Consider the following 22,222-nt stretch of genomic DNA (forward strand, 5'->3'; position numbering starts at 1 on the left):
GGGTTAGATGTCCTTCCGGCAGATGCCCTTGGGGGGCGGCCTAGACGGGGTTTGCCCCTCGAGGGGCCGGCTGGTGATTGGCACAGCTGTGCCTGGCCAACATCATTCGCAGCCGCTTGCCGTTGAGGCGCCACTGGGGGAGTGGCGGTGATGGCTGGAGGAATGTGTGCAATCTGGCGGATGGTCGGCCCTGGCTGGTGATGTGCCACTCTGGCACTCGCACGGGCCCGCACTGCAGCATGCGCACCAATCTGCCGAAGGGCAGCCCGCTGTACTGCTGCAGCGCGGCGGGTGTCCAGGCGATGCCTGGCTGACGCAGCACGTGTGTCAGCAGTCAGTGCCCCTGTTGCCCTGGTCTGCGACCGCAACAGAGCAGCCACTGTCTGGACGGCATCACTGATCAGCCGGCCACTCGCGGCATGTGAGGCCCCGAACTCGCGCACACTACTAGCCAGGGACTCGATGGCCTCAGGCATCTGTGCCACTACCCCCATCAGCTCGGTGTGCCGGCGATCCGAATCCTGGGCCATTTGATCGAGGTGGCGCACCTCCTCTGAGTTGAAGGTGGCCGGACTGGAGTCCGGACTCTCCCGCTGGGGAGCAGGGGGCAGAGCTGGCCGACCCTTGCCACGTTGCCGGCGGCGACTGGGCCCAGCAACTGCACTCCCCTCCGATCCTTCCCCCCTCTGGGGGGAAGGCCGCGGACCAACCGCAGCCCTCCTGGGTTGCTGGATGCCACTGGTCCCAGCAGCTCCACTCCCCTCCGACACTTCCTCCAGGCTCTCCTCCAGGGAAGATGTGTCCACTACATCGGCATCTGCAGCCGCACCTGACTGCTGCCCTGATGGTCCGCCTTCCTGTTCCTCCTCCTCCTCCTCCTCGGAGGGGCTGTCACTGGCAGCTTCAGGGAGCTCCTCATCACCAGCTGAAAGCAGGAAGGCACAAGAGTAGCTTTAGAGTGAGGAGAGGGCGTCAACGAGGGAGGCATGACTGGTGGCATTCAGCGCATTGGTCGGACAATGGCAAAGGAGGTAGATCGGATGCGCAATTGCGACGAGAGAGGTCCAAAAGGTGATGCCCATACCATTGTGGCCCAGAAGAGGGTCGGCATCTCCACAGGCGACGGGCCCAATCACCCGGGGTCCCATGAGGTGACTCACGCGCTCCTCCAGGGGAGTGAGCTCCTGGATCTGGGGGCGGCCTCCCCCGGTCTGCTCCTGGTGCCTTCGGTTGTTGGCAAGTTTTGCCTGCAAGAGAAAGGACGGCCTGTAAGTACGGTGTGTATCCCTGATGTGGTGTGCACTGCCTCCCATGGTGGAATAGCTTGGCCAGTGTGTAGCCCTGATGTGGTGTGCGCTGCCTCCCATGGTGGAATAGCTTGGCCACTGTGTAGCCCTGATGTGGTGTGCGCTGCCTCCCATGGTGGAATAGCTTGGCTAGTGTGTAGCCCTGATGTGGTGTGCACTGCCTCCCATGGTGTAAAGTGCAGAATGTGCAATTGATGTTCATGACTGTCCCATAGCTGCTGGCTGAGGGCTGGCCATTAGGGCTTTCAGGTCCCTTTGCCCATCATGTCAGGTGTACATGCAAGGATGAGGAGGAGACTGGAAAGGGTACTCACCCTGACAATCCTGGTCAGGTCATTAAACTTCTTCCGGCATTGGACATCGTCCCTGGGGGCATCGCCGGTGGCCGAGACCCAGCGGGCGACCTCCCTCCAGGCTTTCCTATAGACGCTGGTGGGAGGCTTCCTGCCAGTGTCCGGGAACAAGATGTGCTGTCTCTTCTCCAAGGCCCTCACCATCACCTTCATGTCATGGGCTGAGAAGCGCAGGGCACGCTCACGGGCCTTCTGTACCATTGCCATGGCTCCTTCTGATCACCAGCAGTGTTCAGGCCTAGCTGGAAGGCTGCAGTGTGCAGGCCGTTGCAGCAGAGCAAGTCGACCCTTTCCCCTTTAAGAGCTGGCCGGCGCCACGGTGTCTGCTGTCAATCAAGAAATGACCGCACCTGCGCTGCGCCCGGCCTCGGCGCTATCCCTCTGCACCGCCGGCTTAGCGCCCAAAGATAGGCGTGCAACGCCAGTTTTAGCGCTCAAGCAACCTCTTAGGGCGAAGCTACTGAATATCGGCAAAGTGCCATCGACTTTGCGCCGGGCGCAAACTTTAGCGCCCGCCCGACTTTACCGCCCCAGAAGTGGCTGTACTGAATTTCTAGGCCACTGTGTTTTGCTTGCAGCCTATAAGAGATGTTTCTCTGCTACACCGTATAATAAACAGTTGGGTTTTGTTCCTTAAGATCTCACTTCTCTCAGTTTCGGACCTTACCACTTGGACATCACAGTGACTCATGGTGAAACAGAAGGGAGGCTGAAGCCATCACCCAAATGCAGTGTTGCCACCCATTCCATTTCGTGCCAGATACCCTGGGATTTATGTAAGCTGTGTGGAAAACTTATAAATCACCAAAAATCTGCTTTGCAAACAAACTATACAGTGATCGATTTCCTCAGTTCGATGCAATCACGACTTCACCTTGGTATTCTGTCAGCTCCAGGGAGATCTGGACCTTCTCCCGCCACCCTACAGTGCAGTGACTGGCTGACATCGGGTGGAAAGTTGCAGGATTCGCTGCATTTTCTGTCACCCTCAACAGTCTGTTTGCAGCAAAAAAGAAACTGCAGTGAGACATTCTGCCGGAGACTGGGCTTCGCAAAATGGTGTGAACAATCAGCTACCTGTCTCAGTCACAACCTACTCCATTTCTGCGCTTCTGTTTTTTGGCAATCTACTTATTTCAAAAAATCATACAACACAGAAGAAGGCCATTCTGCCCATCATGCTCATTGAAAAAGCTAGCTAATTAATGCCAATCCCCTTCTCTTTCCCCATAGTCCTTATCAACTATTTATCCAATTCCCTTTTGAAAGCCCCTATTGAATCTGCTTCCACCGTCGTTTCAAGCAGTGCATTCCAGATTACAACAACTCACTGCATAAAAAATTCTCCTCAGCTCCCCTCTGGTTCTTTTGCGAACAATTTATGCAAAAACTATTTTATCCATCACACTTTAGACATCAGTCGCACTTCAAAATGTCAAAGTATAAACAAAAAGAGAAAGAAAGGCAGGCATATCATGCTGAATTCTTGTACTCTGAAACCTGAATTTTGCCCCTCCTCCAGAGATGTATCATTCTTCCACTGCTACCTCTTCAGATCAGCTGAAAGGGCCCAATGGCGGCACCGATACAACAGTGCAATGCTGGTGTCCTGTCACCGATACAACTGTGCAATGCTGGTGTCCCGTCTCCGATACAACAGTGCAATGCTGGTGTCCCGTCACCGATACAACAGTGCAAAGCTGGTGTCCCGTCCAACATGCCTTCCTTCACCAACAAAATATCTGCCACTTTTGTCCCTGTAACTGCTCTTCAAGGTGCTTCGCTGTATGGGAAATGCCTCACGATGTTTCTGAGAATGGAGTAAGGTGGCAAGTAAATGCAAGTCTTTCTAGTGATCTGCATGGCTCTATGCTTAGATATACATAGTTCCCTCTTTAGATCGATACGATGCTGCAGTGCCTTAAAGGCAAAGCCTTCAGACTAAAAGTTTGATAAAAATGCCATCTTGTACCAATAGGCTTCACTTTCAAACACCTCAGAGAAGCTTTGTGAGATCCTGGAAGCATTTTGAAGAGGGTATTGTGCAGAATTTCAAGTTTTGACAGTTTTGACAAAAAGCCAGGCAAGAAGACCACAAACAATGCCGTGCTTTGAAATAGATCCCCCTTGCTCTTTATGGCATGCGAGGCAGAATTCAATTGCCTCGTTTTACCCCGGGGTATCCGAGGAGCCACTTCTGGGAGGAGATAGGTTCTCAGATATCAGTCCCCGCCACAAGGAAAGGGAAGATGCACCACCAGTGTAGAGAGAGGCCACTCAGATAACAGTCAGACTGGGAATCTGCCACACACAGCAGTACATGGCTTCACTTCAACACCTGCTTGTTCTCAAATATTCAGGGTAATATTAATCTAACTCATCAGGCAGGAAACCAGAGGGATTGGGTGGAACACGCCGCCGAATATTACTCTCCACTGAGTCAGTGGTGAGTTATATCAGGCGGGTGTAAAACCAACATTTCACCTGATCCCAAGGGTCACCCCACAGGTGGGTTAGATTAAAATGACCCCCAATTAATTTTATTCTTCCCCCGCCCGATAATTTCCCACCCCTCCTGAAGCTGCTTACCTCATGTTAGGCATTTGCTTTCATGACCATTGAGATGTAATCAGTTATTCAGGCACAGATCAAGGATTCAGCACAGTCCTGGGCTCAGCACAGTCCCAGGTTCAGCACAGTCCCGGGTTCAGCACAATCCCGGGTTCAGCACAGTCCCGGGTTCAGCACAGTCCCGGGTTCAGCACAGTGCCGGGTTCAGCACAATCCCGGGTTCAGCACAGTCCCGGGTTCAGCACAGTCCCGGGTTCAGCACAGTCCCGGGTTCAGCAGATTCCCAGGTTCAGCAGAATCCTGGGTTCAGCACAATACCGGGTTCAGCACAGTCCTGTATTCAGCATAGTCCCGGGTTCAGCACAGTCCCAGGTTCAACACAGTCCTGGATTCAGCACAGACCCGGGTTCAGCACAGTCCCGGGTTCAGCACAGTCCCAGGTTCAGCACTGTCCCGGGTTCAGCACAGTCCCGGGTTCAGCACAGTCCCAGGTTCAGCACTGTCCCGGGTTCAGCACAGTCCCGGGTTCAGCACAGTCCCGGGTTCAGCACAGTCCTGGATTTAGCACAATCCCAGGTTCAGCACAGTCCCGGGGTCAGCACAGTCCAGGGTTCAGCATAATCCCGGGCTCAGCACAATACTGGGTTCAGCACAGTCCCGGGATCAGCACAGTCCAGAGCTCAGCAGAGGCCCGGGTACAGCACAGTCCTGCATTCAGCACAGTCCCGGGTTCAGCACAGTCCTGGGTTCAGCACAGTTCCGGGCTTAGCACAATCCCGGGCTTAGCACAATCCCGGGGTTAGCAAAATCCCGGGATCAGCACAGTCCCAGTTCAGCACAGTTCCTGGTTCAGCACAGTTCTGCATTCAGCACAGTCGCGGGATCAGCAAAATCCCGGGTTCAGCACAGTCCCGGATTCAGCAAAATCCCGGGTTCAGCACAGACCCGGGTTCAGCACAGGCCCGGGTTAAGCACAATTCCGGATTTAGCACAGTCCCAGTTTCAGCACAGTCACTGGCTCGGCACTCTCTTGGTTCAGCACAGTCCTGGGTTCAAAACAGTTCCGAATTCAGTACATTCCTGGGATCAGCACAGTCCCGGGTTCAGCACAGTCCCGGTTTCAGCACAGTCCCGGGTTCAGCACAGCCCCGGGTTCAGCACAGTCCCGGGTTCAGCACAGTCCCAGGTTCAGCACAGTCCTGGGTTCAGCACAGTCCTGGGTTCAGCACAGTCCTGGGTTCAGCACAGTCCCGGGTTCAGCACAGTCCCGGGATCAGCACAGTCCCGGGATCAGCACAGTCCTGGATTCAGCACAGTCCAGGGTTCAGCAAAATCCCGGGTTCAGCACAGTCCCGGGTTCAGCAAAATCCCAGGTTCAGCACAGTCCCGGGTTCAGCACAGTCCTGGATTCAGCACAGCCCCGGATTCAGCAAAGTCATGGGTTCAGCACAGTCCCGGGTCCAGCACAGTCCCGGGTTCAGCACAGTCCTGGGTTCAGCACAGTCCTGGATTCAGCACAGCCCCGGATTCAGCACAGTCATGAGTTCAGCACAGTCCTGGGTTCAGCACAGTCCCGGGTTCAGCACAGTCCTGGATTGAGCACAGCCCCGGATTCAGCACAGTCCTGGGTTCAGCACAGTCCCGGGTTCAGCACAGTCCCGGGTTCAGCACAGTCCTGGGTTCAGCACAGTCCCGGGTTCAGCACAGTCCCGGGTTCAGCACCGTCCTGCGTTCAGCACAATCCTGGATTCTGGATAGTCCTGGGTCCAGCACATTCCCGAGTTCAGCACAGTCCCGGGATCAGCACAGTCCCGGCCTTAGCACTCTCCCGGGTAGAGCATAGTCCCGGGTTCAGCAATGTCCTTGATTCAGCACAGTCTCTGGTTCAGCATAGTCCTGGTTTCAGCTCAGTCCCGGATTCAGCACAGTCCCGGGATAAGCACATTTCTGCATTGAGCACAATCCCGGGTTAAGCACAGTACCAAGTTCAGCACAGTCCCGGGTTCAGCACAGTCCCGGGTTCAGCACAGTCCCGGGGTCAGCACAGTCCTGGGTTCAGCACAGTCCCGGGTTCAGCACAGTCGCGGGTTCAGCAGAGCCCCGGGATCAGCACAGTCCCAGGATAAGCACATTTCTGCATTGAGCACAATCCCGGGTTAAGCACAGTACCAAGTTCAGCACAGTCCCGGGTTCAGCACAGTCCCGGGTTCAGCACAGTCCCGGGTTCAGCACAATTCTGGATTCAGCACAGTCCCGGGTTCAGCACAGTCCCGGGTTCAGCACAGTCCCGGGTTCAGCACAGATCTGGATTCAGCACAGTCCCGGCTTCAGCACAGTCCCGGGTTCAGCACAGTCCCGGATTAAGCACAATCCCGTATTTAGCACAGTCCCGGGTTCGGCACAGTCCCTGGTTCAGCACTGTCTGGGTTCAGCACAGTCTCGGGTTCAACACAATCCCGAATTCAGTACATTCCTGGGATCAGCACAGACCCCGCTTCAGTACAGTCCCAGATTCAGCACTGTCCTGGGTTCAGCACAGTCCAGCGTTAAGCACAATCCCGGATTTAGCACAGTCATGGGTTCGGCATAGTCCCTGGATCGGCACTGTCCGGGTTCAGCACATTCCCGATTTCAGCACAGTCCCAGGTTCAGCACAGTCCCGGGTTCAGCACAGTCCCGGGTTCAGCACAGTCCCGGGCACAGCACAGTCCCGCGTTCAGCAAATTCCTGGATGCAGCACAGTCCTGGGTCCAGCCTATTCCCGGGTTCTGCACAGTCCAGGGTCCAGAACATTCCCGGGATCAGCACAGCCCAGGATTCAGTACAGTCCCGAGATCAGCACAGTCCCGGGATCTGCACAGTCCAGGATTCAGTACAGTCCCGGGATCAGCACAGTCCTGGGTTCAGCACAGTCCCGGGTTAAGCACAATTCCGAATTTAGCACAGTCCCGGTTTCAGCACAGTCCCTGGCTCGGCACTCTCTGGGTTCAGCACAGTCCCGGGTTCAAAACAGTTCCGAATTCAGTACATTCCTGGGATCAGCACAGTCCCGGGTTCAGCACAGTCCCGGTTTCAGCACAGTCCCGGGTTCAGCACAGCCCCGGGTTCAGCACAGTCCCGGGTTCAGCACAGTCCTGGGTTCAGCACAGTCCTGGGTTCAGCACAGTCCTGGGTTCAGCACAGTCCCGGGTTCAGCACAGTCCCGGGTTCAGCACAGTCCCGGTTTCAGCACAGTCCCGGGTTCAGCACAGTCCCGGGTTCAGCACAGTCCCGCGTTCAGCACAATCCTGGATTCTGCATAGTCCTGGGTCCAGCACATTCCCGAGTTCAGCACAGTCCCGGGATCAGCACAGTCCCGGGATCAGCACAGTCCTGGATTCAGCACAGTCCAGGGTTCAGCAAAATCCCGGGTTCAGCACAGTCCCGGGTTCAGCAAAATCCCAGGTTCAGCACAGTCCCGGGTTCAGCACAGTCCTGGATTCAGCACAGCCCCGGATTCAGCACAGTCATGGGTTCAGCACAGTCCCGGGTTCAGCACAGTCCCGGGTTCAGCACAGTCCTGGGTTCAGCACAGTCCTGGATTCAGCACAATCCCGGATTCAGCACAGTCATGGGTTCAGCACAGTCCTGGGTTCAGCACAGTCCCGGGTTCAGCACAGTCCTGGATTCAGCACAGCCCCGGATTCAGCACAGTCCTGGGTTCAGCACAGTCCCGGGTTCAGCACAGTCCCGGGTTCAGCACAGTCCTGGGTTCAGCACAGTCCCGGGTTCAGCACACACCCGGGTTCAGCACAGTCCTGCATTTAGCACAATCCTGGATTCTGCATAGTCCTGGGTCCAGCACATTCCCGAGATCAGCACAGTCCCGGGATCAGCACAGTCCCGGGATCAGCACAGTCCTGGATTCAGCACAGTCCAGGGTTCTGCAGAATCCCGGGTTCAGCACAGTCCCGGGTTCAGCAAAATCCCAGGCTCAGCACAGTCCCGGGTTCAACACAGTCCCGGCCTTAGCACTCTCCCGGGTAGAGCACAGCCCCGGGTTCAGCAATGTCCTTGATTCAGCACAGTCTCTGGTTCAGCACAGTCCTGGTTTCAGCTCAGTCCCGGGTTCAGCACAGTCCCGGGATAAGCACATTTCTGCATTGAGCACAATCCCGGGTTAAGCACAGTACCAAGTTCAGCACAGTCCCGGGTTCAGCACAGTCCCGGGTTCAGCACAGTCCCGGGGTCAGCACAGTCCTGGGTTCAGCACAGTCCCGGGTTCAGCACAGTCGCGGGTTCAGCAGAGTCCCGGGTTCAGCACAGTCCCAGGATAAGCACATTTCTGCATTGAGCACAATCCCGGGTTAAGCACAGTACCAAGTTCAGCACAGTCCCGGGTTCCGCACAGTCCCGGGTTCAGCACAATTCTGGATTCAGCACAGTCCCGGGTTCAGCACAGTCCCGGGTTCAGCACAGTCCCGGGTTCAGCACAGTTCTGGATTCAGCACAGTCCCGGCTTCAGCACAGTCCCGGGTTAAGCACAATCCCATATTTAGCTCAGTCCCGGGTTCGGCACAGTCCCTGGTTCAGCACTGTCTGGGTTCAGCACAGTCTCGGGTTCAACACAATCCCGAATTCAGTACATTCCTGGGATCAGCACAGTCCCGGGTTCAGCACAGTCCCTGCTTCAGTACAGTCCCAGATTCAGCACTGTCCTGGGTTCAGCACATTCCCGGTTTCAGCACAGTCCCGGGTTCAGCACAGTCCCGGGATCAGCACAGTCCTGGATTCAGCACAGTCCCGGGTTAAGCACAATCCCGGATTTAGCACAGTCATGGGTTCGGCATAGTCCCTGGATCGGCACTGTCCGGGTTCAGCACATTCCCGATTTCAGCACAGTCCCAGGTTCAGCACAGTCCCAGGTTCAGCACAGTCCCGGGTACAGCACAGTCCCGCGTTCAGCACAATCCTGGATGCAGCACAGTCCTGGGTCCAGCCTATTCCCGGGTTCTGCACAGTCCAGGGTCCAGAACATTCGCGGGTTCAGCACAGTCCTGGGATCAGCACAGTCCCAGGATCAGCACAGTCCAGGATTCAGTACAGTCCCGGGATCAGCACAGTCCTGGGTTCAGCACAGGCCTGGGTTCAGCACAGTCCTGAGTTCAGCACAGTCCTTGTTTCAGCAGATTCCCAGGTTCAGCACAGTCCCGGGTTAAGCACAATCCCGGATTTAGCACAGACCCGGTTTTGGCAGGGTCCCTGGCTCGGCACATTCTGGGTTCAGCACAGTCCCGGGTTCAACACAGTCCCGATTTCAGTACATTCCTGGGATCAGCACAGTCCCGGGTTCAGCACAGTCCCCGCTTCAGTATAGTCCCAGATTCAGCACTGTCCCGGGTTCAGCACAGCCCCGGGCTCAGCACAGGCCAGGGTTCAGCACAGTCCCGCGTTCAGCACAATCCTGGATTCAGCGTAGTCCTGGGTCCAGCACATTCACGGGTTCAGCACAGTCCTGGGATAAGCACAGTCCCAGGATCAGCACAGTCCTGGATTCAGCACAGTCCAGGGTTCAGCAAATTCCCGGGTTCAGCACAGTCCCGGGTTCAGCAATATCCCAGGTCCAGCCCAGTCCCGTGTTCAGCACAGTCCTGGGTTCAGCACAGCTCCGGATTCAGCACAGTCCCGGGTTCAGCACAGTCCTGAGTTTAGCATTGTTCTGGGCTCAGCACAGTCGCGGGTTCAGAACAGTGCCGACCTCAGCACTGCCCCGGGTAGAGCAAACTCCTGGTTTCAGCACTGTCCCGGGTTCAGCACAGTCCCGGGTTCAGCACAGTCCCGGGTTAAGCACAGTCCCGGGTTCAGCACAGTCCCGGGTTCAGCACAGTCCCGGGTTAAGCACAATCCCGGATTTAGCACAGTCCCGGGTTTGGCACAGTCCCTGGCTCGGCACTGTCTGGGTTCAGCACAGTCTCGTGTTCAAGACAGTCCCGAATTCAGTACATTCCTGGGATCAGCACAGTCCCAGGTTAAGCACAGTCCCCGCTTCAGTACAGTCCCAGATTCTGCACTGTCCCGGGTTCAGCACAGTCCCGGGTTCAGCACAGTCCCGGGTTCAGCACAGGCCCATGTTCAGCACAGCCCCACGTTCAGCACAATCCTGGATTCAGCATAGTCCCGGGATCAGCACAGTCCCGGGTTCAGCAAAATCCCGGGTTCAGCACAGCCCCGGGATCAGCAAAATCCCAGGTTCAGCACAGTCCCGGGATCAGCACAGTCCTGGGTTCAGCACAGCCCCGGATTCAGCACAGTCCCGGGTTCAGCACAGTCCCGGGTTCAGCACAGTCCCGGGTTCAGCACAGTCCCGGGTTCAGCACAGTCCCGGGTTAAGCACAATCCTGGATTTAGCACAGTCCCGGGTTCAGCACAGTCCCGGGTTCAGCACAGTCCCGGGTTAAGCACAATCCTGGATTTAGCACAGTCCCGGGTTCGACACCGTCCCTGGCTCGGCAATGTCTGGGTTCAGCACAGTCTCGGGTTCAACACAGTCCCGAATTCAGTACATTCCTGGGATCAGCACAGTCCCGGGTTCAGCACATCCCTGGATTCAGCATAGTCCTGGGTCCAGCACATTCCCAGGTTCAGCACAGTCCCGGTATCAGCCCAGTCCTGGGATCAGCACAGTCCTGGATTCAGCACAGTCCCTGGTTAAGCACAATCCCGGATTTAGCACAGTCCCGGGTTCGGCATAGTCCCTGGCTCGGCACTGTCCGTGTTCAGCACATTCCCAATTTCAGCACAATCCCGGGTTCAGCACAGTCCCACGTTAAGCACAATCCTGGATTCACCACAGTCCTGGGTCCAGCACATTCCCGGGATCAGCACAGTCCTGGATTCAGTACAGTCCCGGGATAAGCACAGTCCTGGGTTCAGCACAGTCCTGGGATAAGCACATTCCCGGGTTCTGCACAGTCCCGGGATCAGCACAGTCCCGGGATCAGCACAGTCCTGGATTCAGTACAGTCCCGGGATAAGCACAGTCCCGGGTTCAGCACAGTCCCGGGTTCAGCACAGTCCCGGGTTCAGCACAGTCCGGGATTCAGCACAGTCCTGGGTTAAGCACAATCCCGGATCTAGCACTGTCCCGGGTTCGGCATAGTCCCTGGCTCGGCAGCGTCCGGGTTCAGCACATTCCCGATTTCAGCACAGTCCCGGGTTCAGCACAGTCCCGGGTTCAGCACAGTCCCGCGTTCAGCACAATCCTGGATTCAGCACAGTCCTGGGTCCAGCACATTCCCAGGTTCAGCACTGTCCTGGGTCCAGCACATTCGCGGGTTCAGCACAGTCCCAGGATCAGCACAGGCCCGAGATCAGCACAGTCCTGGATTCAGTACAGTCCCGGGATCAGCACAGTCCTGGGTTCAGCACAGTCCTGGGTTCAACACAGTCCCGAATTCAGTACATTCCTGGGATCAGCACTGTCCCGGGTTCAGCACAGGCCCGGGTTCAGCACAGTCCCGCGTTCAGCACAGTCCTGGATTCAGCATATTCCTGGGTCCAGCACATTCCCGGGTTCAGCATAGTCCCGGGATCAGCACAGTTCCGGGATCAGCACATTCCTGGATTCAGCACAGTCCAGGGTTCAGCAAAATCCTGGTTTCAGCACAGTCCCGTGTTCAGCACAGTCCCGGGTTCAGCACAGTCCCGGGTTCAGCACAGACCCGCGTTCAGTACAGTCCTGGATTCAGCACAGTCCTGTGTCCAGCACATTCGCGGGTTCAGCACAGTCCCGGGATCAGCACAGTCCCAGGATCAGCACAGTCCAGGATTCAGTACAGTCCCGGGATCAGCACAGTCCTGGGTTCAGCACAGTCCAGGGTTCAGCACAGTCCTGGGTTCAGCACAGTCCTCGTTTCAGCAGATTCCCAGGTTCAGCACAGTCCTGGATTCAGCACATTCCTGGGTGCAGCACAAGCCCGGGTTCAACATATTCCCAGTTCAGCACAGTCCCAGGTTCAGCACAGTCCCGGGTTCAGCACAGACACGCGTTCAGCACAGTCCAGGATTCAGCACAGTCCAGGATTCAGCACAATCCTGGGCCCAGCAGAGTCCTGGGTTCAACACTGTCCCTGGCTCAGCACAGTCCCAAATTCAGCACAGTTCCAGGTTCAGCAAAGTCTTGGATTCAGTACAGTCCCAGGATCAGCTCGGTCCCGGGTTCAGCACAGTCCCGGGTTCAGCACAATCCTGGTATCCGCACAGTCCCCAATTCAGCACAGTCCCGGGTTCAGCACAGTCCCGGGTTCAGCGCAGCCCTCGGTTCAGCACAGACCTGGGTTCAGCACAGTCCCGGGTACAGCACAGTTGCGGGTTCATCACAGTCGCGGGATCATCACAGTCCCGGGTTCAGCACAGTCCTGGATTTAGCACAGTTCAGGTTTCAGCACAGATCTGGATTCAGCACAGTCCTGGGTTCAGCACAGTCCCGGGTTCAGCACAATCCTTGATTTAGCACAGTCCCGGGTCCAGCAAAGTCCTGGATTCAGCAGATCCCGGTTTCAGAAGAGTCCTGGGTTCAGCACATTCCCGGGTTCAGAACAGTCCCAGGTTCAGCACAATCCCGGGATCAGCACAATCCCTGGTTCAGCACAGTTCCGGGTTCAGCACAGTCCCGCGTTCAGCAGAGTCCAGGGTTCAGCACAGTCCCGGGTTCAGCAGATTCCCAGGTTCAGCAGAATCCTGGGTTCAGCACAATACCGGGTTCATCACAGGCCTGGAGTCAGCACAGTCCTGGGTTCAGCACAGTCCTGTATTCAGCATAGTCCCGGGTTCAGCACAGTTCCAGGTTCAACACAGTCCTGGATTCAGCACAGTCCCGGGTTCAGCACAGACCCGGGTTCAACACAGTCCCAGGTTCAGCACTGTCCCGGGTTCAGCACAGTCCCGAGTTCAGCACAGTCCCGGGTTCAGCACATTCCCGGGTTCAGCACAGTCCTGGATTTAGCACAATCCCAGGTTCAGCACAGTCCCAGGTTCAGCACAGTCCAGGGTTCAGCACAATCCCGGGCTCAGCACAATACTGGGTTCGCACAGTCCCGGGATCAGCACAGTCCAGGGCTCAGCAGAGTCCCGGGTTCAGCACAGTCCTGGATTCAGCACAGTCCCGGTTTCAGCACAGTCCTGGGTTCAGCACAGTTCCGGGCTTAGCACAATCCCGGGTGTGGTAAACCACTGTATTGTATATTGCCACCTCTGGGTGGCGCTGTGTATGGAGGCATGCCTCAGCTGACTCCACCCACCACTGTGTGGGTTTCGTTCAGACTTGTTCAGTCACTCACGAAGAAGCATTGTCTCTTCTTAGCTAATAAAAGCCTTATTCATCTCTTCTTTCGACTCATCATCTCTTCTTCGACTCATCACCTTTTATGAAGTAATTGATAAGCGTATCAATTTTATTAGCTAAAAGTTAAATGGCGACACCTGAGGAGCAACAACAGCAACGGATACAGCAGACATTGCTGAGAGCCCTCAGACCACCACGCCTGGACCTCGACCCTCAAGATGTGGGTGCATCAGCCAAGTTTGAACACTGGCTGAGCTGCTTTGAATCCTTCCTCGCAATCTCACAGGTTACAGAGGAGGATCACAAACTGAAAATTTTGACCGCCCAGGTGAGCCATCAAGTATATATGCTAATCCGGGACTCTAATACGTACGTGGCGGCCCTCGAGCTACTAAAAGGGCAATATACGCGCCCAGTGAACACAATTTACGCCCGACACCTCTTGGGATCCCGCAGGCAGCAACCGGGAGAATCGGTAGGGGCATTTGCACGGGCGCTACTGGCACTCTGCAGAGACTGCGATTGTAAAGCGGTAACGGCTGTGGAGCACGCGCAGGGACTCGCCTGTGATGCCTTCGTCAGGGGCCTCCAGTCAGACCACACCCGGCAGAGACTGCTAGAAAGCAAGGAACCCGACCTGAAGACGGCCATTGCCCTTGCGCTCTCGTTAGAGGAGGCCCACCGAAACTTCGAGGCATACCCCCGTAACGGCGCCGAGACATGGCAATCGAAACCGTGGGACACGGGACCGCCGCCCCCGGCACCAACCGCTGCAGCGACCCAACCGAGACAGCAGCCTCCGGTAAGAACTGCTTCGATGCCCAGTAACCAGGCCCAAAAATGCTATTTCTGTGGCCAGTTAAAACATCCCAGAGCGCACTGCCCAGCTAAGACAGCTACCTGCTCGGGCTGCGGGAAGAAAGGCCATTACGCTAACGCCTGCAAGGGGAAGCCAGCCAGCAGCGCAGCGTGCGGGCCGTGGGAGCAGCCATCTTATCCGCCATTTTGTGTACCCCCGGCCGCATGGCATCCGCCGCCATCGTATCCAACGCACTCAACCGCCATTTCGTCACCGGAACCGACCACCGTCTCGGCGGATGACTATAGTGACTCACTAAGCCACATACTGGCCTCCGTGATGCTGGATCAAGGCCACCCTCACCATCTATCCAGCTCCATGATGGATATCGCGGTAAACGGCCGCGCCACCAGTTGCCTGATCGACAGCGGGAGCACAGAGAGTTTCGTCCACCCCGACACGGTACGTAGCCACTCCCTCACGATTCTGCCAACGCACCATCGCATTTCTATGGCGTCCAAGTCCCAGTCAATGGACATCAGCGGCTACTGTGTGGTGACCCTGTCAGTAGGGGGCACTGAATATCAAAAATTTAAACTGCTAGTCCTGCCCCGTCTTTGCGCTGCCGTCCTGCTAGGGTTGGATTTTCAGTGCCACCTTAAGAGTGTCACACTAGCATACGGTGGACCCCTCCCCCCACTCACAGTCTGCAACCAACAACTTTTAAATCGCCCGCTGCAAACCACCTGCAGCCTTTCCACATTAAAAGTCCCCCCCCCTCCCCTGTTCGCTAACCTCACCCGCGACTGTAAACCCATCGCTACCAAAAGCAGGCGGTACAGTGCCGGGGACAGAGCTTTTATCAGCTCTGAGGTGGAGCGGCTCTTGAAGGAGGGCATTATCGAAGGTAGCACTAGCCCCTGGCGAGCCCAGGTTGTAGTCGTTAAAACCACTGCAAAACGCCGCATGGTAATCGACTACAGCCAAACCATAAACCGGTACACCCAGCTGGACGCGTACCCCCTCCCTCGCATATCTGATATGGTCAATCAGATTGCGCAATACAAAGTATTCTCCACCATCGACCTTAAGTCAGCGTACCACCAGCTGCCCATCCGCCATGAGGACCGCCAGTATACTGCCTTCGAGGCAAACGGCCGCCTCTACCACTTCCTTAGGGTCCCCTTCGGCGTCACCAACGGGGTTTCGGTCTTCCAAAGGGAGATGGACCGAATGGTTGACCAGAACGCGCTGCGGGCAACCTTCCCCTATTTGGATAACGTCACCATCTGCGGCCACGACCAGCAGGACCACGACGTTAATCTAGCAAATTTCCTCCGTACGGCCCAACGGCTGAACCTAACGTACAATAAGGAAAAATGTATGTTTCACACCAAGCGCCTGGCCATCCTCGGCTGCGTGGTGGAGAACGGAGTCATCGGGCCCGACCCCGACAGAATGCGCCCCCTAATGGAGCTACCCCTTCCCCACTGCCAAAAAGCACTGAAGAGATGCCTGGGGTTTTTCTCCTACTACGCCCAGTGGGTGCCCCTCTATGCAGACAAAGCCAGGCCCCTCATCAAAGCCACCTCCTTCCCCCTGACACCAGAGGCGTGTGCAGCCTTCACTCTTATCAAGAACGATATCGCGAAGGCCGCAATGCACGCGGTGGATGAGTCCATCCCCTTCCAAGTGGAGAGCGATGCCTCCGACTTCGCCCTAGCCGCGACCCTTAACCAGGCGGGCAGACCCGTGGCCTTTTTCTCAAGGACCCTCCAGGGCCCCGAGACGAGACACTCCTCCGTCGAAAAGGAGGCCCAGGCTATTGTAGAAGCGGTGCGTCACTGGAGGCATTACCTGGCCGGGAAACGATTTACCCTGCTCACTGACCAGCGTTCAGTAGCTTTTATGTTTAATAATAAGCAGAGGGGTAAAATCAAGAACGACAAGATCTTGAGGTGGAGAATCGAACTCTCCACCTACAATTATGATATCTTGTATCGGCCAGGGAAACTCAATGAGCCCCCAGATGCCCTATCACGTGGTACATGCGCCAACGCGCAGAGTGATAGGCTGCAGTCCCTCCACAATGACCTCTGCCACCCGGGGGTCACCAGGTTTTTCCATTTTATCAAATCCCGTAACCTGCCCTACTCCATCGAGGAGGTCAGGACCATGACCAAGAGCTGCCAAATCTGCGCCGAGTGCAAACCGCACTTCTATAGGCCGGACAGAGCAAGCCTGATCAAGGCCACCCGCCCCTTCGAACGCCTGAGCGTCGATTTTAAAGGGCCCCTCCCCTCCGCTGACCGCAATGTGTACTTCCTCAACATAGTTGATGAGTACTCCCGTTTCCCCTTTGCCATCCCTTGCCCAGACATGACCAGTACCACGGTCATCAAGTGTCTGAATGACATCTTCGCTCTGTTCGGGTTCCCCAGCTATATACATAGCGACAGGGGCTCATCGTTCATGAGCGACGAACTTCGGCAGTACCTGCTAACAAGAGGTATCGCCACGAGCAGGACCACCAGTTACAACCCCCGGGGGAACGGCCAGGTGGAAAGGGAGAACGCGACGGTTTGGAAGGCAGTCCTCTTAGCACTAAAATCTAAGGGCCTTCCGACCTCCCGCTGGCAGGAGGTCCTCCCTGCAGCGCTTCACTCCATTCGGTCACTGCTTTGTACTGCCACTAATGCGACCCCTCATGAGAAAATGTTCGTTTTCCCCCGGAAGTCTACATCGGGAACCTCGCTACCGGCATGGTTGACTTCTCCTGGGCCCGTCCTACTGCGGAGGCACGTGAGGACGCATAAAACGGACCCCCTGGTCGAGCGGGTGCACCTCCTACACGCCAACCCCCAGTATGCCTGGGTGACATACCCAGACGGGCGGGAGGACACGGTCTCCATACGAGATCTCGCACCCTCGGGTACCCCTGAATTACCACCGTTATCCCCCTTACCACCGTTATCCCCCTTACCACTGTTATCCCCCACCACCCCTCCCAACCCAACCCCTGCAGACGGCATGCCAAAGCCCCAGGAATCTTCGCCAACCACCCAGACACCAGACCTGACGTCGGATGCTGCAACACCACCGCCGCCACCATGACGATCAGGACGTCAGACAAGGCCTCCTGATAGACTTAACTTGTAGTACCCTTCACCCCGCCGGACTTCACATTAAACAAGGGGTGAATGTGGTAAACCACTGTATTGTATATTGCCACCTCTGGGTGGCGCTGTGTATGGAGGCATGCCTCAGCTGACTCCACCCACCACTGTGTGGGTTTCGTTCAGACTTGTTCAGTCACTCACGAAGAAGCATGGTCTCTTCTTAGCTAATAAAAGCCTTATTCATCTCTTCTTTCGACTCATCATCTCTTCTTCGACTCATCACCTTTTATGAAGTAATTGATAAGCGTATCACCGGGCTTAGCACAATCCCGGGCTTAGCACAATCCCAGGATCAGCACAGTCCCAGTTCAGCACAGTTCCTGGTTCAGCACAGTCCTGCATTCAGCACAGTCACGGGTTCAGCAAAATCTGGTTTCAGCACAGTCCCGGATTCAGCAAAATCCCAGGTTCAGCACAGTCCCGGGTTCAGCACAGTCCCGTGTTCAGCACAATCCCGGATTTAGCACAATCCTGGTTTCGGCACATTCCCTGGCTCGGCACTGTCTGGGTTCAGCACAGTCCAGGGTTCAACACAGTTCCGAATTCAGTACATTCCTGGGATCAGCACAGTCCCGGGTTCAGCACAGTCCCCGCTTCAGTACAGTCCCAGATTCAGCACTGTCCGGGGTACAGCACTTTCCCGGTTTCAGCACAGTCCTGGGTTCAGCACAGCCCCGGGTTCAGCACAGTCCCGGGTTCAGCACAGTCCCACGTTCAGCACAATCCTGGATTCAGCATAGTCCTGGGTCCAGCACGTTCCCGAGTTCAGCACAGTCCCGGGATCAGCACAGTCCCGGGGTCAGCACATTCCTGGATTCAGCACAGTCCAGCTTTCAGCAAAATCCCGGGTTCAGCACAGTCCCGGGTTCAGCAAAATCCCAGGTTCAGCACAGTCCCGGGTTCAGCACAGTCCTGGGTTCAGCACAGCACCGGATTCAGCTCAGTCCTGGGTTCAGCACAGTCCTGAATTTAGCATTGTCCCTGGCTCAGCACAGTCCCGGGTTCAGCACAGTCCCGGCCTCAGCACTGTCCCGGGAAGAGCACAGTCCCGGGTTCAGCAATGTCCTTGATTCAGCACAGTCTCGGGTTCAGCACAGTCCTGGTTTCAGCTCAGTCCCGGGTTCAGCACAGTCCCGTGTTAAGCACATTTCTGCATTGAGCACAATCCCGGGTTAAGCACAGTACCAAGTTCAGCACAGTACCGGGTTCAGCACAGTCCCGGGTCCAGCATAGTCCCGTGTTCAGCACAATTCTGGATTCAGCACAGTCCCGGGTTCAGCACAGTCCCGGGTTCAGCACAGTCCCGGGTTAAGCACAATCCCGTATTTAGCACAATCCCGGGTTCGGCACAGTACCGGGTTCAGCACAATTTTGGATTCAGCACAGTCCCCGCTTCAGTACACTCCCAGATTCAGCACTGTCCTGGGTTGAGCACATTCCCGGTTTCAGCACAGCCCAGAGTTCAGCACAGCCCTGGATTCAGCATAATCCTGGGTCCAGCACATTCCCAGGTTCAGCACAGTCCCGGGATCAGCACAGTCCCAGGATCAGCACAATCCTGGATTCAGCACAGTCCCGGGTTAAGCACAATCCCAGATTAGCACAGTCCAGGGTTCGGCATAGTCCCTGGCTCGGCACTGTCCGGGTTCAGCACATTCCCGATTTCAGCACAGTCCCAGGTTCAGCACAGTCCCGGGTTCAGCACAGTCCCGGGTACATCACAGTCCCGCGTTCAGCACAATCCTGGATTCAGCACAGACCTGGTTCCAGCATATTCCCGGGTTCTGCACAGTCCAGGGTCCAGCACATTTGCGGGTTCAGCACAGTCCCAGGATCAGCACAGTCCCAGAATCAGCACAGTCCAGGATTCAGTACAGTCCCGGGATCAGCACAGTCCCGGGATCTGCACAGCCCAGGATTCAGTACAGTCCCGGGATCAGCACAGTCCTGGATTCAGCACAGTCCTGGGTTCAGCACAGTTCTGGGTTCAGCACAGTCCTGAGTTCAGCACAGTCCTCGTTTCAGCAGATTCCCGGGTTCAGCACAGTCCCGGGTTAAGCACAATCCCGGATTTAGGACAGTCCTGGTTTCGGCAGAGTCCCTGGCTCGGCACGTTCTGGGTTCAGCACAGTCCCGGGTTCAACACAGTCCTGAATTCAGTACATTCCTGGGATCAGCACAGTCCCAGGTTCAGCACAGTCCCCGCTTCAGTACAGTCCCCGATTCAGCACTGTCCCGGGTTCAGCACAGCCCCGGGCTCAGCACAGTCCCGGGTTCAGCACAGTCCCGGGTTCAGCACAGGCCAGGGTTCAGCACAGTCCCGCGTTCAGCACAATCCTGGATTCAGCGTAGACCTGGGTCCAGCACATTCACGGTTTCAGCACAGTCCTGGGATCAGCACAGTCCTGGGATCAGCACAGTCCTGGATTCAGCGCAGTCCAGGGTTCAGCAAAATCCCGGGTTCAGCACAGTCCCAGGTTCAGCACAATTCTGGATTCAGCACAGTCCCGGGTTCAGCACAGTCCCGGGTTCAGCACAGTCCCGGGTTAAGCACAATCCCGTATTTAGCACAATCCCGGGTTCGGCACAGTCCCGGGTACAGCACAATTCTGGATTCAGCACAGTCCCCGCTTCAGTACAGTCCCAGATTCAGCACTGTCCTGGGTTCAGCACAGCCCTGGATTCAGCATAATCCTGGGTCCAGCACATTCCCAGGTTCAGCACAGTCCCAGGATCAGCACAGTCCCAGAATCAGCACAGTCCAGGATTCAGTACAGTCCCGGGATCAGCACAGTCCCGGGATCTGCACAGCCCAGGATTCAGTACAGTCCCGGGATCAGCACAGTCCTGGGTTCAGCACAGTCCTGGGTTCAGCACAGTCCTGGGTTCAGCACAGTCCTGGGTTCAGCACAGTCCTGAGTTCAGCACAGTCCTCGTTTCAGCAGATTCCCGGGTTCAGCACAGTCCCGGGTTAAGCACAATCCCGGATTTAGGACAGTCCTGGTTTCGGCAGAGTCCCTGGCTCGGCACTTTCTGGGTTCAGCACAGTCCCGGGTTCAACACAGTCCTGAATTCAGTACATTCCTGGGATCAGCACAGTCCCGGGGACAGCACAGTCCCCGCTTCAGTACAGTCCCCGATTCAGCACTGTCCCGGGTTCAGCACAGCCCCGGGCTCAGCACAGTCCCGGGTTCAGCACAGTCTCGCGTTCAGCACAATCTTGGATTCAGCGTAGTCCTGGGTCCAGCATATTCACGGGTTCAGCACAGTCCTGGGATCAGCACAGTGCCGGGATCAGCACAGTCCTGGATTCAGCACAGTCCAGGGTTCAGCAAAATCCCGGGTTCAGCACAGTCCCGGGTTCAGCAAAATCCCAGGTCCAGCACAGTCCCGCGTTCAGCACAGTCCTGGGTTCAGCGCAGCTCCGGATTCAGCACAGTCCCGGGTTCAGAATAGTCCTGAGTTTAGCATTTTTCCCGGCTAAGCACAGTCGCGGGTTCAGCACAGTGCCAGCCTCAGCAATGTCCCGGGTAGAGCACACTCCTGGTTTCAGCACAGTCCCGGGTTCAGCACAGTCCCGGGTTCAGCACAGTACTGGGTTAAGCACAATCCCGGATTTAGCACAGTCCCGGGTTCGGCACAGTCCCTGGCTCGGCACTGACAGGGTTCAGCACAGTCTCGGGTTCAACACAGTCCCGAATTCAGTACATTCCTGGGATCAGCACAGTCCCGGGTTCAGCAAAATCCCGGGTTCAGCACAGTCCCGGGATCAGCACAGTCCTGGGTTCAGCACAATCCTGGATTCAGCATAGTCCTGGGTCCAGCATATTCCGGGGTTCAGCACAGTCCTGGGATCAGCACAGTCCCGGGTTCAGCAAAATCCCAGGTTCAGCACAGTCCCGGGATCAGCACAGTCCTGGGTTCAGCACAGCCCCGGATTCAGCACAGTCCCGGGTTCAGCACCGTCCTGAGTTTAGCATTGTTCCGGGCTCAGCACAGTCCCGGGTTCAGCACAGTCCTGAGTTTAGCATTGTTCCGGGCTCAGCACAGTCCCGGGTTCAGCACAGTCCTGGTTTCAGCACAGTCCCGGGTTCTGCACAGTCCCGGGTTAAGCACATTTCTGCATTTAGCACAAACCCGGATGCAGCACAGTACCAAGTTCAGCACAGTCCCGGGTTCAGCACAGTCCCGGGTTCAGCACAGTCCCGGGTTCAGCACAGTCGCGGGTTCAGCACGGTTCTGGATTCAGCACAGTCCCGGGTTCAGCACAGACCCCGCTTCAGTGCAGTTCCAGATTCAGCACTGTCCTGGGTTCAGCACATTCCCAGTTTCAGCACAGTCCCGGGTTCAGCACATCCCTGAATTCAGCATAGTCCTGGGTCCAGCACATTCCCGGGTTCAGCACAGTCCCGGGATCAGCACAGTCCTGGATTCAGCAAAGTCCCGGGTTAAGTACAATCCCGGATTTAGCACAGTCCCGGGTTCGGCATAGTCCCTGGCTCGGCACTGTCCGTGTTCAGGACATTCCCGATTTCAGCACAATCCCGGGTTCAGCACAGTCCCGGGTTCAGCACAGTCCTGGGTTCAGCACAGTCCCAAGTTAAGCACAATCCTGGATTCACCACAGTCCTGGGTCCAGCACATTCCCGGGTTCTGCACAGTCCCGGGATCATCACAGTCCTGGGATCAGC

The sequence above is a fragment of the Somniosus microcephalus genome, chromosome 13, assembly GCF_052327205.1.
Source record: "Somniosus microcephalus isolate GS21.2 chromosome 13, FLI_Smic_1.0, whole genome shotgun sequence".
NCBI lineage: Eukaryota > Metazoa > Chordata > Chondrichthyes > Squaliformes > Somniosidae > Somniosus > Somniosus microcephalus.